General features: G+C 30.6%; 1 protein-coding gene across 3 annotated transcripts in view; it reads left to right on the forward strand.

Moving 5' to 3' along the window:
* LOC108687377 (octopamine receptor Oamb) overlaps window positions 1-13770 on the forward strand; it is a 137730-nt gene that overhangs the window by 90058 nt on the left and 33902 nt on the right. Inside the window, exon 1 of one of the 3 annotated variants that reach the window (XM_018193099.1) lies at window positions 3558-3574. The exons of the other annotated variants lie outside the window; for them this stretch is intronic. The gene's annotated coding sequence lies outside the window, so the exon portion shown is untranslated. Of the gene's footprint in view, window positions 1-3557; window positions 3575-13770 lie in introns of those variants that run through there. 3 annotated transcript variants of the gene reach the window in all.

The raw sequence follows: 13770 nt of genomic DNA on the forward strand, positions 1-13770 counted from the left end.
ATTATAGTAACTTTCCATTCTGTAAAAAATTAAAGAAAGAGCGTGTCCAGCAATGGACATCAAATTATTTATTATCATAAACATAAGACAATTATAGTGTTTCGGAAATCTTTTTCTGATTGTTGTAATAATATAAGTATATAAAAAGGACATATAAAATAAATAATTTTTTTAAATAAAAAGCTACGAGTTGCAACAGGATGGTAGTTGTTAACAATTAAAAATCATTAAAATCTAATACAAGTAAAATACAAATGTTTCAGCTCTTATCGGGTCATCTTCAGTGTCGTACAATATTAATTCGCAATTTAACAATTATACAAAATCTTTAATCTTCGAAGTATCCACACCATGTTAATTCTTTCAATAATTATAGATAGTCTATCTTGACAAATCAAAAAGCTTCATTGCAACTGTATAAATCATTAAGTTGTCGTATCGATTTGCACAGGTCGATAGACGTTGGTTGTTCAAAAACTGAAAATATTATATAATTCCATGAATTAGTCTAACACATTTAATTTTCAATTGTATCTTAAGTCAGAAGAGAGAAGAGTGTTTAACGTGCGATACCTGCAATTAAGCTTAATTCACACGGTCTCCATGGGCGTGAGATCGGAATACGTCCAATCAGCGGCTATGCTGAGACTCCCAGTGCTCGCGGGATGTAGGTCCCAACAAGCAACTCACTGGTTGGAACGAACAACCATCCAGCTCTACCAGTTACGCAGGCTGGTTCTCGAACATGTAATGCAGCTCATCCGTCGGAGCCAGAGGCCCCTAATCAGCATGTAGCTATCAACCACTACCCCCGCAAATCCTATCCATTGGGCGTGGGCAATTGTCCAGTTCCCGCGGTACCGATCTCGATCATCAGCCGGATCTTCGTAATTTAAGCTACTCCCAGTTTGCGTCACCTATACACGCGACACTGGTCGACTAACACTTCGAGTGCCGCCAAGACGCTACGCCCCGGACGTTTCACAAAAATCACTCAGCAACTCGATCCCGGGGCCTAGCCTCGAAGCAGGGCGTTAAGCTTTCAATCTGATCAGCCCCCTCTCTGCGAAGACTAAAATATATTGGCTTATTCATGATCCTGAGGCAAATCAAATAATTAGATATAGCCTTATCAGAACAAGCCGACCTTATGTGGCGTCGGTAAAAACTCGAACTTGGAATGATAAGTCAGGAATGATGAGTCGAAACGCACAAGGCGTCTGACCACTGACCCCCTTAGATCATATATAAGAATTATATACAGAAGTCCGAAGTTTCCAATTGTAATAAAATTCACAATTCATATTAAAATTGGAAAAATTATTCGCCAGAAGGAGATCGTTATGTTTAAAAAATTAAAATAACAAGAAAATAATAAGAACAAGTACAAGTGAAATAGAAGGGGAAAGAAGGGGGAAGCATTAAGAAAGGATAAATAGCTAAATCGGAAGATAGAAATCGGAAAGAGAGAAAGATTTTATTAAATGATTTAAATGACGAATTTTTTTATGTATATATATGTATAACTAAGCATGCTTATTCTGTGAAAATATTCTACAATCTATCTATTTTTCGATTTACATATATCTGTTAAATATAATATAATATATTTAATATCTATCATAAAAATCTATACAGATCTCTTAGGGGACAAGTCTCAATATTATTGACAGTTTATATTTATTTAACATGATATCAGAGTAAAGCTCTTAATCATTCTCGAGACTCATTTGTGGCTTCCTTTTTCCTGACCATTGCCTTGATTTATTCATCCGCGTTTTGTGTCGAGTGTAGAATCCTCCGAGGACATATGTATGTCCACGCGTTTCTCATACCCATCCTGAGATCTGATGATCTGCGAAGATGAGGGATTCGCGCTGGCGGGACAGAGCAGGACACACTCGGGAGCCGGCGACGTGCCTGCGTCCTGCATCGCGCATGCGGCTGAAATCGCACGGGACGCCCGGATCCTCAGTGCGCTCGTCACTCGCGACGCGTCCGGGACGATTCTCTCTCGTTCTTCTCGATTGTCCTTCGGGACTTCGCCGGGTTTCTTCTTCTCTCCCTCTTTCTCTCTATCTCTTTTTTTCCCTCCTTTTTACTGATTGTCCTTCTCCTTTTCGATGTGAACATTGAGACGCTGCACTTAATACGAGTGCTTGATCTTTAAATTAGTCAACGCGTTTTTTGTGTCCCGTGAACGTATCCCGAATCTCGAAAGAGGATTTCTGAATCGCGAGAGATCGCCGATGAAAAAGCAAATAATGCAAGACTCAACGCCGAAGTAGAAAAAGGCAGAAATAGCGGAGGAGATAATATCGATTTTAGATCGTAGAGATTTAAGCGAAAAAAATTCGATGCGATAAATTTTGGAGTGAAGTAAGTGTTATTAAAGTCAGTTGCTTTAAATAGTCTCATATTACTGCAGAATGAAATGGTCAAGAGGATGTCGAAAGATGCAGTGGCTTAAGTAAGTAAAAGCAGCGAATAAACGCAAATGACGTCTGACCATGTTGATCATTGACTACTTGCTCCGGTCATTTCATTCTTTTCTAGAGATCTTTTACGATCTCAATCTTCACAGCTGATTCTCGTTAGTAAAAAACATTTTGTATTTGTGTTGAAAATAATTTGATAGTGTTAAAAAAGTCTTAAGTTTTTGTTAAAATTTTGTATTGAATTTTTAACATATTTAAGAGCTAATTTAATTTGTGTTAAATTGATATGCAATATTTCTTAGTGTCAAAATAACAGTTTATGAGTAAACAACATAATGTGTTTAAATGTAAATTATAAGATAAATAGATAAAATGCGTGTGAATGCGTGTAACTTTAAAATGTCATAAATATTAATTTTACTGAAAAAGTATGCTTCCACAGTTTGATTGCAAACTGTGTCAGTATTACCTTTTTTTTGTATTCACTTCTTTTTTACATTATTTATATTATTTTTTAACATATTCATCTTGTGTTAAACAAAAAAATTTGAGTGAATTTGGGACACGTGAAATTTATTAAATTTAACATAAATTTTCCAACATTTTTTAATACAAATTGTTCACGATTGAACATTTTATTTAATCCGAGAATGATTTTAGCATAAATGATTTAGCATGATGTAAATTTAATATGCATGATAAATTGCAATTTTCGTACAGATTTCAGTTAGATTTCTTTAGATTCAGTATATATTAAAAGGATTTGTATTATAATCTTCGAATTTGATAAATAATATAAAATTAACATTTATATGGAAATTTATTATTTAGGCTTTCTTGCCAAGTAAATCTCTTTCTCTTTTCTTTTCTTTGTTTCTCTCTCTTTTTTTTTCTTTAAAATATTAAATATGACTAAAATTAAATATTACATTGTATGTTTGAGTTCTACTTTAACACGGTAAAGAGAATTTAGTCATAATATCGTTTGTATGGGTTGCGCATCACAGTAAAAAGACACTTTGTGTTCCTACGCTTCTTGAATTTATCTCCTTGAAAACTCAAACGCAATCTACGATGACTGTGGACTACTTTTAGACTACGGTAACTCCCGTCGTGGGACGGCGATGAAATGTTGTGTGAGTACCTATCGTTTTTTAAAAATATCAGAAATAACTGCTGCTAAAAAACAACCGGTACAAGTTTTGTTATTTATCAAAAGTGTTGAAGAACACTTAATTTTCATGTATAATTAAAACAAAAAACAAAATGTGTTATATATTTTTTCTATATACATTTTTTAAATCCACAGTGCTTATAAAATGAAAAAGTCAAAATGTCAATTACATTTGACATCCTTTCTACATTACTGTTTAATTTTACCTATTTTACTTAATTTGATAATTAATAGCGTTTTAATTTCCGCGGTTTTGCCGAAATTGGAAAATTGACATCGCAAATCAGAGAGTGCGGATTTATCTGCCCGTATCTTCTTACAAAACACGAGCCAGACTTTATTGCACCAGTTGGGAAACAACTCAGGACAAACGTAATTACAATCATAGAATACAACGATGACATCTGTTCTGAATACTTTTCATTGTATTATTCTTCTTGGAATTGCAGTTCTTCGTAATTTAATCTCTGACTAAATACGGATAAAATTACTATGCGACAAGAAACGCAGGAAAAATACATACTAAAGCATAAAGGATTATTAAAATAACTTACGTTAGGAAATATATCTGTGTTTATTCAATGTCGCGAAGTGAAAAATGATCGCGATATTAAGAATTTTTAATGTAGTTTTATCAAATAAAAACGTAATTTACTTGACAGAGGTTGGAGGATTGAAGATATATTGCATATATTTCGTAAGGTTTGCACCAGTCGTGCTGCCTGATAAATTCGAGAAATATCTAAAGTTTAATCATGAACTGAGCGAAAAACTTCATGCGTTCGCTCCGCAAAATAAAGACTATCTTAGATTGGTGTCGGGAAACACTCGCGCGTTTTCCCTGCCCGAATCTATTTTCTTCGTTTCTGTAAAGTAGCTCGCAGTTTTATTGCGTCGGTCAAAATAAACTCGGGGGAGTACGATCAGAGTAGCTATGCTGGTCTTTATATTGGAAAAACAAGTAGAAACTATTCTCTAACTAAAGTGCGATAAAAAAAGGAAGAATCTCACAAAGGTACGAATGCCAAGAATGATAAATGAGCGCGAATATAAGCGCGATTTTTCCTCGTTTGTTCGTTCGTTACTTAGGGCGCAGTGATATCTCGATGTCTATTTTGCGTGACTGTATCAAATGACGAATTATGACAACCATCGTGAATATCGAATTTCCGAATGATATGCTAAATGCTGCCGCATTAATTCGCCAGAGGAAATTCAAGTGATCTCAAACGAGGAGAAGAAATATTCTCTGTGCGATGCAATAAACTGATTCATGATAAAGCTTACGATAATTTGATGTATTATGAATTTTTATATATTGTGTTCTCTAAATTTTTTGGAACCTTGCTTCAAAAAAGTGAAATCTCACTCCACTTCAAAAGAATGAAAATACCACTCTTGCTCGCAAAAAGTGAGCAGACCAAGAGCAAAGACATTAATATAATATGAACACACGCATTCTCTAAATTCTTTGGAATGAGATTTAAAAAAAGTGAAATCTCACTCAAAAGAATTAGAGAATGCGTATGTCTTGCTCTGCTCACTTTTTATATCCAATTCTGTCTACTAGTAAACTTTATAACAGCAGTTTTGCTGGTACTTTATCACATGCGTGCACTGCGTTGTCTATTTCTCTTATACTCTTTTTGTCACTTAATTTTGTAACTTTTTGTTATTTTATTTTCTGTAACTTTTAATGACAGTAACGATATTGTTATTGCACAAATTTTAACATTTTAAAAAAGCTGTGCAATGACAATCGTTACTATCTACTTAAGAATTACAGAATAAAAGTTCAATATTGCAATAAGAATTAAAGATTAAAAAGATTAATGATAATGCGAAACAGAATGGATATATTATGCTATACATTATTAATTGTTTGTGCATACAATGACTATCTGTATTCACATATATTAATTAATTAACTTAAGCATTTATTTTACCTAATTGATTGTCATGATATATAGATTTGATTATTCACAAATTGTCAATCAGAATATTTTTCAATTTTCAGTTTCAGAGAAATTGATATTTTATTATTACCTTATGACAAATGGGCAATTACCGATGTAATTAATAAATTCCATTCACAATTTGTTAGTTGAATAGAGATTATCCGCTTATCGGAGATACATTTTGTTGTCTGAAGTCGGAAAATAAAGTTTATTTATCGTGCGCTGCTGACGCAGTTATTGAAGCTTCACTATAGTTGTGAAGCAAAATCAGATAATTCATATTACTGCTAGGAAGTTAATGTAAATTAGTAATTTGATTGATTGCATGTGCCATTTTTATCGATCTAATGTAAAAGATTAAAATCTGATTAGCAGCATTTTACATAGCCAATTTAAATGATTTTTGCTATTAATTTACACGTCGACTGATATATAATTATTTGCGCGTACAGTAAAATTTATTTAAATTCCACATAATATTGAATTCTTTTCCTTGGCGATTACCTTCGTTATTGATCACCACTCAATATAAGTCTTAATTGCTGACGCCAAGTTTCTACCTCGAGGTATTTCTATGTTTTTGTTTATCGGGCTTTTAATCCTTTGCATATCATTATATCACAAAAGAAAAGGTTTATTTTATAAAGAAAGTATTATATGAATATTTCAAAAAAGTGAATATTTGTAATTTAAATTTTTTTAAAAGTTTTATAATCTTTAACGGAAGATTAAGTGTTTATTTCATCGATATATCGGTTTTGAATAAAAACATTAAAATTGCCATCATACATTCGTACACAAAAAAAATAAAAATTTAAAGCTGGTTAAAAATTCACAATATATATATTTCATAATAAGCCTAAAATACTGTGATTACAAATAAAACGACACATAAAGACGAACAGTGTATATTTGTGTTTTTATATTTTTTTAAAGCAGGTTAAAGTACAAAAACATAATAGTTTTAAAACGTTACAAAACGCGATGTTATTTCTACTACACGTAATTTAATACATTTCTAATTACATTTATTTTTTTTAATTAGAACTATTAAAACTTTAAAGTAACCTTTCCATCTTGTAAAATTTTCTATTTAAAAGAAATTCTTGAGGTAAAATCTTTATATTACTTTTATTTCATAAACATTAAAGCTTTTTAATTTTGTACACAATTTTATTACGAATAATTCTACCTCTTTCATACCGAATTCTTAAAAAAATTCTTTAAATGCGTCACTGCGGAATTTTCTGGAACAAAATTCTCTCTGACATTTAAAACGAATCCTCTCTCTTCTTTAAGCGTAAACTTATGCTTATCTTATTATGCTTATCTCTGCTCTGTCCTTCTCCATTATTGATCAAAAGTGTTAAGCATATCATTTAATTATCAATATTGTTTACTAAATGGTTTTTATTTTATTTTCTTTTTTTATAACCTTCTGAATGTTTCTTTATAGATTCTTTGGCATTTAATAATTTTACAAAAATTTTACTTTAATATATTTTTCTGTATTTTTAAAAGCGCTTCAGGGACATTTATTCTCAAGGTGTTAAATAAATGATGATTTCTTGCTCTTCTCTTTCTCTTTCTTTCTCTCTCTCTGTCTCTCTCTCTCTCTCTCTCTCTCTCTCTCTCTCTCTCTCTCTCTCTCTCTTACCCCTTACTTTTTTAATATCAATTCTTTTTTAATAAAGAATAATAAAATCCATTGCATGATGCTTTGTACGCTCGGTAAGTTCTGAAACTGATATTATTTTGTTAGTCCAGCTTTATAGAAAATTTGTTCCGCCGATTTGCTCCTCTATTCATGCCGATCTCGAAGTTACAGCCGCGGAATAATAAGCAGAGTCTATCAATGGCCCTCTGAAACCCATGCCTTCATCGACTGATGTTTTTTGTTTCACAAAAATATCCCATCTGTTAATCTCCGTGGAGTTACCGCGGCATCATGCTTTGCTTTATTAGCCTTACTGGCGAAATCATCATCGCCGAAATTGTATGTACACGATAGACAAGTGAAGATTACGAGTTGCACGATACAGGGCAATTTCAGCTTTATTGCATACCTTTGTATAGAAAAAAAGGCGAATTTTTTTATACAATATTCCTCGAGAAAGAAAGAGAGAGAGAGAGAGAGAGAGAGAGAGAGAAAGAGAGGGAGGGAGGGAGCGTTATATTTTCTTTCCTTAATGAATATTTTGTTATATCAAAATATGTATAAAAGAGTGTAAAGCTGGAAATTAAAATAGAAGTAATTTTTTACGAGTAAAATTCCAGTGTCTTAATTCCAAGGTAATGAAATTCATATTTCCGCCTACTTGTGAGTATATCTTGTATAATATTATTTTTCAATTATTTTGTATAACAATAATAATATTTTTAATGGAAAAATTCGTTTGTTCTTTCTAATTAAGGCATATATTAAAATTGGAATAAAGATTTAATTACAAATTTATTTAATATTGAACAGTATTGCCGAATAATCTAGAAAAGAACAAACATTTAATTTAATTTTGCACGATTTTTTCGCGCATTTTACTTCAGTAAAAATTTAACTCTCAAAACTTCATTAATAAGACATTCGAGATGCTAAAAATTTTAAAGTGATGAAGAAAATAGCGATTTCTTTTTAAATTTTTATTAAACAAATATATCCCATTTGATTCAGTGCATCTCCGGTTCTGTGTTAAATCTTGTTTCTTTTTTTTTCTTTATGGATACATCTTTTATAATTTACTTGTTACGAAAAGGCATGTCCGATAAAAAATTTCGCGTAGTTGTCCGCGCGCATCTTGTTAACGAGGAAAAACTGCGATTGGACACTTTCCTCGGATTACTATAATCCATGTTATTACGACCAACAAGATGACATAAGATAATTTCCCGTTCGCGTATCCAGTATGAATTATTATCGTTTGACTAGTGCATCTCCGTGGATATATCACGTTGCGAAGCAAATATTTTCTCACAGTGCGCAATTTCCTTCATTTGATAGGCAGGTGAAAGACCACGTGCAAAGCGGAAGGACAAGAAGTACGCATGAAAAGCAGGATTGAGAGGACGTCAAGCGGAAATGGGCGTTAGATGCAGACGTGAAAGAGAGAGAATAACGGCATTAAAATAGCCGGTGGAATTGATCCGGGGTTCAACTCTAAGACGATCGTTTTCTTGAAGTGCACGTTTATAAAGTTTCGATTTTTCTTAATATTATCATATTTGTTTCACTAATATTTTAAAACTTGAGAAAAGAATTTTGAAAGCTGTAAAAGTTAGCACGTGGAATATAAACGATCATCGGAATTATGTAAAAATTATGTAAACATTAAGTTGTAAAGCGTAGTTTCTCAGATTTAATAGCTTTAGATAGAAGTTAACCAGATTCAAATTAGTTTGATTTTAATTGTAATTTTAACGCTGCGCAAATTAATAAAAAATTACTTAATAGTAATTTTTTACTTATAAACATTAAATTCTTTACAGTCGTTATATTTTTCTTTGTAAAATCTGTCAGCGTAAGACGCTGCAAGGAGCGTAATCTTCTTTAATTTTCCCAAATGCATTTATTTCATTTAGCAACACCTCGTTTACTGGAATGTAGCAACATTTCTGTCATAACTAAGTAGTTTCATAAATTAATATATTAATATTATGATACTCTCTCAGCACGTCGGAGGCCAAGTATTTTATTTGTTCAGAACGAGAGAGAAAGGTGAAACTGAGACATGCATGTCTGCTAGCATTGTGGAGAAACTTTTCTTTGAATCTCGTCTCGGATAGCGATGAGGGACACACAAGCGATCGCATATTTCCATTTTATTTACCAGTACCGCAGGGACAATCTATTTCCTTAGAATATTACACGGTAAACATTTTAGAACGTTGGAAGGAACTTCTGTTGGAGATGAGAGACGAAAAAGGCTACATATTACATGCGTGTAGTGTGCGTAGGAATGTATGTTGAAAGGAACGCGTTGAATGATGCCGTTCTCAAATTTCTGGAACAGTTCTTTAAATTTTCTAGTGATACCTCTTTTAACGTCACATCACGACCAGTATATACGATGACATATTATTAACTCGGGAACAGTCACCTGGGATATTTTTATATTATATAGTGGCGACAGAAAATATGAAATGTATAATAAAATGGATATTGTTTTTTTCTTTTTGAATATATTTTCTTTTTTTTTTTTTCAAGAATTGTTCTTTATAAATCTTTGAATATGTAATTTCATTAAAAAAATCGCAATAAAAAATATTATATTAAAATCTTTATTTGTTAAATAATATCATAATGTACTTATTTCCTTTAATATTTATTGTCTCCATATTATTAAATCTAGATTATTAATTACCATAAAAATTGAAGTCATTGAGACTTTTGATCAGCATTATAAAAGCAATCACATATAAAAAATTCAGCCAATTTGACAGAAGCTAGTTTCTTTATAAAAAATGTGTTGAATCTTTAATTACAAACATTAACGAAAGATTTGATTTTTTTCTTTACCAAAAGAAAAAAATGGCATATATGCAAAATATTACAACTTATTAGGTATGGGAAAAAGTTCGTGGCGTTTTTTTAATGCCATTTAATGGGAAAAACGCCATGAACTTTTTCTCACACCTAATATTACATAAAACTTTTTTTAAACACAAGGAAATAACGACTGGATTGTATTGTTGTCTGACTAATATAATGATCATACTACTGAATATTCGTTCAAGTTGCTCAAAAAAAATGAAATAGCTCTTGCTTCATACATCCGCGCAAAATGATATTTAAAAAACTAGCTGCGGACGATTAATATTTGTTTAATGAATTTTCATCAAAACTAATAAAGGAAAAACAATTTAGGGAAGAGAAGCAAGAGAAGATCAATCTAGGAAAAAAATAAGGAATGTAAATATTGATTCTCTCTCTCTCTCTCTCTCTCTCTCTCTCTCCCTCTCTCCCTCTTCCCCCCCCTCTCTCTCTCTCTCTCTTTCTCTCTCTCGTGATGGAAAAATTAAAATATATCATTGAATATTCTTGTTTATATTGATAAAGCTAGAATTCAACATGACGAATTCATTATTTTACATATTTGTTCAGCTGCGTTGTAGAAAAATACTGGTTTTTACCGAAGATAAATGAGTAAAATAACGGAAGTCGTGATAAGTTACGACGAATGATAATTGAAGTAGACAGCGATAAAACGCGAAAGAGAATTAAATATTGCGACGTTTGTATTATTAAATAATACTGTGAAAAAAAAAAAACAAAAAGATGAAATATTATGATTAGTGTCTCTTTCAGCTACTCTGCAATGTTTTTTGTTTTGACAAATAAAGAAAAAGAAAAATATTTGCTTTTAAGACGATCTATATATGCATATACATAAAATATAATATGTCGATATTGTTTGATATCATCTACAACGAAAATTTTAAGAGATGTAATTTGAAAAGGGCATAAAAGAAAAGAAAAAGAATTTGTTACATCTCATTTAGAATGTAGATTGCGTTGAATTATATATTTTATGTTATGTAAGAAAATACGTAAAGAAATATTTCAAGCTTTTCAGTAAAATCAGATTGATATTTCCATAAAGAAAAAATTTAAACAGAGATTTATTTATAGAAAAGTATTATACATAACTGAAAATAAAATACTTTTTCATAAGTTTACTTTCAGGAGACAAACAGATAACAGAATTGCAATATTGTTTCTCTATTTATTTTAAATATACCATATAAGCAACAAATTGATATCGACAATTGTGAAAAAACATTTCATTTCAATGCTTATTAAAAACTATAATGTATAATATAATAAAAATTGATTAGATGAATTACATTATCATGACATATTATCGATAATTTTTTTCTAATTTATTTCTTAGTGTAATCTCATTTATAATTCTATAAATGTATAAGATTATTTACGCTCTGTCCTAAAAAAAATATTTATGAGTTTATCATGGGTAATTTATTACGTATATTCATAATACTTCTGTTAGATTGTTGCGATCGGGGATAAGAAAAATCTGTCTGAAACCTAGGTGATGAGTGCAAAAACTTAGATGCGACGTTCTCTTTTACTATACTTACTTTTCGAGAAGGAAACCGGTAACTTAGTTTGCCGAAGGTAGATTAGTAGCTGCCTTCAAATCTTACTGATGTTCGCTCATCGTTCTGCTCCGCATTGCTCGATACGTACATTTGATCGTCAAACTTTCCTCTCTGTCTCATCCAAGTTTGTGAAAAAAATCACCAGGGCGTGCATGGATGGATCATAAGCAGATCACGATTATTATCAGTCCAGATTATTTCGGCAGAGACGGCTAGTTTCATGTTTATTGTTCACAATTCTCATCATTGATTGTTACTAGGAATCGTCTGTGGATTGTCATCTCTTGTGGAGAAATCCCATCGCGAAAGTTATTTATTCGTTGTGAGGAAGAGAAACTCTATGAATCATGAATCATGATGCGCTACAATGAGGCACAGTCTCGCTTTTAACCTGAATATTGAATAGATTTTCAATCTTTGAGATATATCTCTAATCTAAATTATAAGTTAAATTTACTTATAACATTTTTTTAAGTTTCCTGACTTTTTTATGAAGAATTAAACTATATTACCGAAAAAGACTATGAAAATTTCTCGCGAATATAGATTAGTATAGAATATAGATAAGTTCGTATGTGAAACGAAACGTTTTATGAAATTTACTATATTCATATTCTTTTATTGTTACACCATTTGAAACTGTTTTCAAAGTCTACACTTAATACTTCTTTTTGAATATTAGGTGTAGTGAAAAGAAATCCATTATTTTTCCATTCAATTTCATGCAAAAATAATGAATTTCTTTTTACTACACCTAATATTTTGCGCAGTTATAATAACCATCTTACGATAATGACGAATGAATTAAAATACTAATTCTTGATATCCATATGAACGATATAAATTATGATAAAATCCTTTGATTATTTTATGATAATAAATTTAATATGTATAGGAATAAATATAGCTTGAAGCTAATTATGTGAGAAAATATAGTGTAAAATGTGAATGGAATAATTTTTTGGACGATATTTATTTTTTATTTTAACGCTGATGTTATTGATACGGCATTAAATGGAAAATTGGTACCTTTTTGTATTTCATTATTATCCTCTTTTTAAAAGTGACTCACTGTTTTTAATCATTTACCATATTGTAATCTAACCTTTCATCTCTCTTTTACTTTCATTCTATCTTTCTCTGCAGACTCTTATCGTCTGATTAAAATACTGAAAACGTAAAATCTCGTTAGAATTTTCTAGAAAATGAAAATTTAAAATGCACGTTAAATTCTCTTCCTTTCTTTATTATAAAAACATAATATTATAAAATGTAACATTATTTTTATTAATCAGATTTAATATTAGGTGTAGTAAAAAGAAATCCATTATTTTTGCATGAAATTGAATGGAAAAATAATGGATTTCTTTTTACTACTTTTTACACCTAATATTTTATTTTATATTTTATTTGTGTTAAAGAGAAGACGTAATATTGATATTATATACATTGAAATGTGTATAAAATACTTAATGAGTATAAGAGAATAGTACAAAATACTAGAAAGAAAATAAGAAAAATTATGCTTTTATTTTGCGAAAATATATGTATATTGTTAATAAAAAAAACCGTTCAGCATTTACATTATACTGATGCACACATACTGACTAAAAAAATCTTAGTGAGCATAAGTTGAAAGCTTAACTGTTTCTACTTAACTATAAGACATAAATATTTTTCTATTAGCATTGAATCTCCTGATATTTCCATTGATACTATCATATAAAAAACGCATACCTGCCATTTCTTAATTAAAGTAATTTGACATTTTTAGCACGGTATTTTATAATCATGTAATCACCATAATTATCATAATATAGACATCGCCGATGAATGACAATTGATTGATTGTCAATAAAATCTTCTGTTTTGCTTGAAATGTAGAAATTGAATATAGAAATTTTATTAACATTTAGAACATGATTTATAAATACTGAGATAAACATTGCATACAACACATAGAAGTTAGTAAGTTATTTATGATGGTAACATACAAAAATGCAATTTATATCTCAGAAATAGTTAAACTTCCGACTTATATTCATTAAGATTTTTTTATTCAATATAATGTGTATATATATATATA

Source organism: Atta colombica, unplaced genomic scaffold, assembly GCF_001594045.1.
Source record: "Atta colombica isolate Treedump-2 unplaced genomic scaffold, Acol1.0 scaffold205, whole genome shotgun sequence".
Taxonomy (NCBI): Eukaryota; Metazoa; Arthropoda; class Insecta; order Hymenoptera; family Formicidae; genus Atta; species Atta colombica.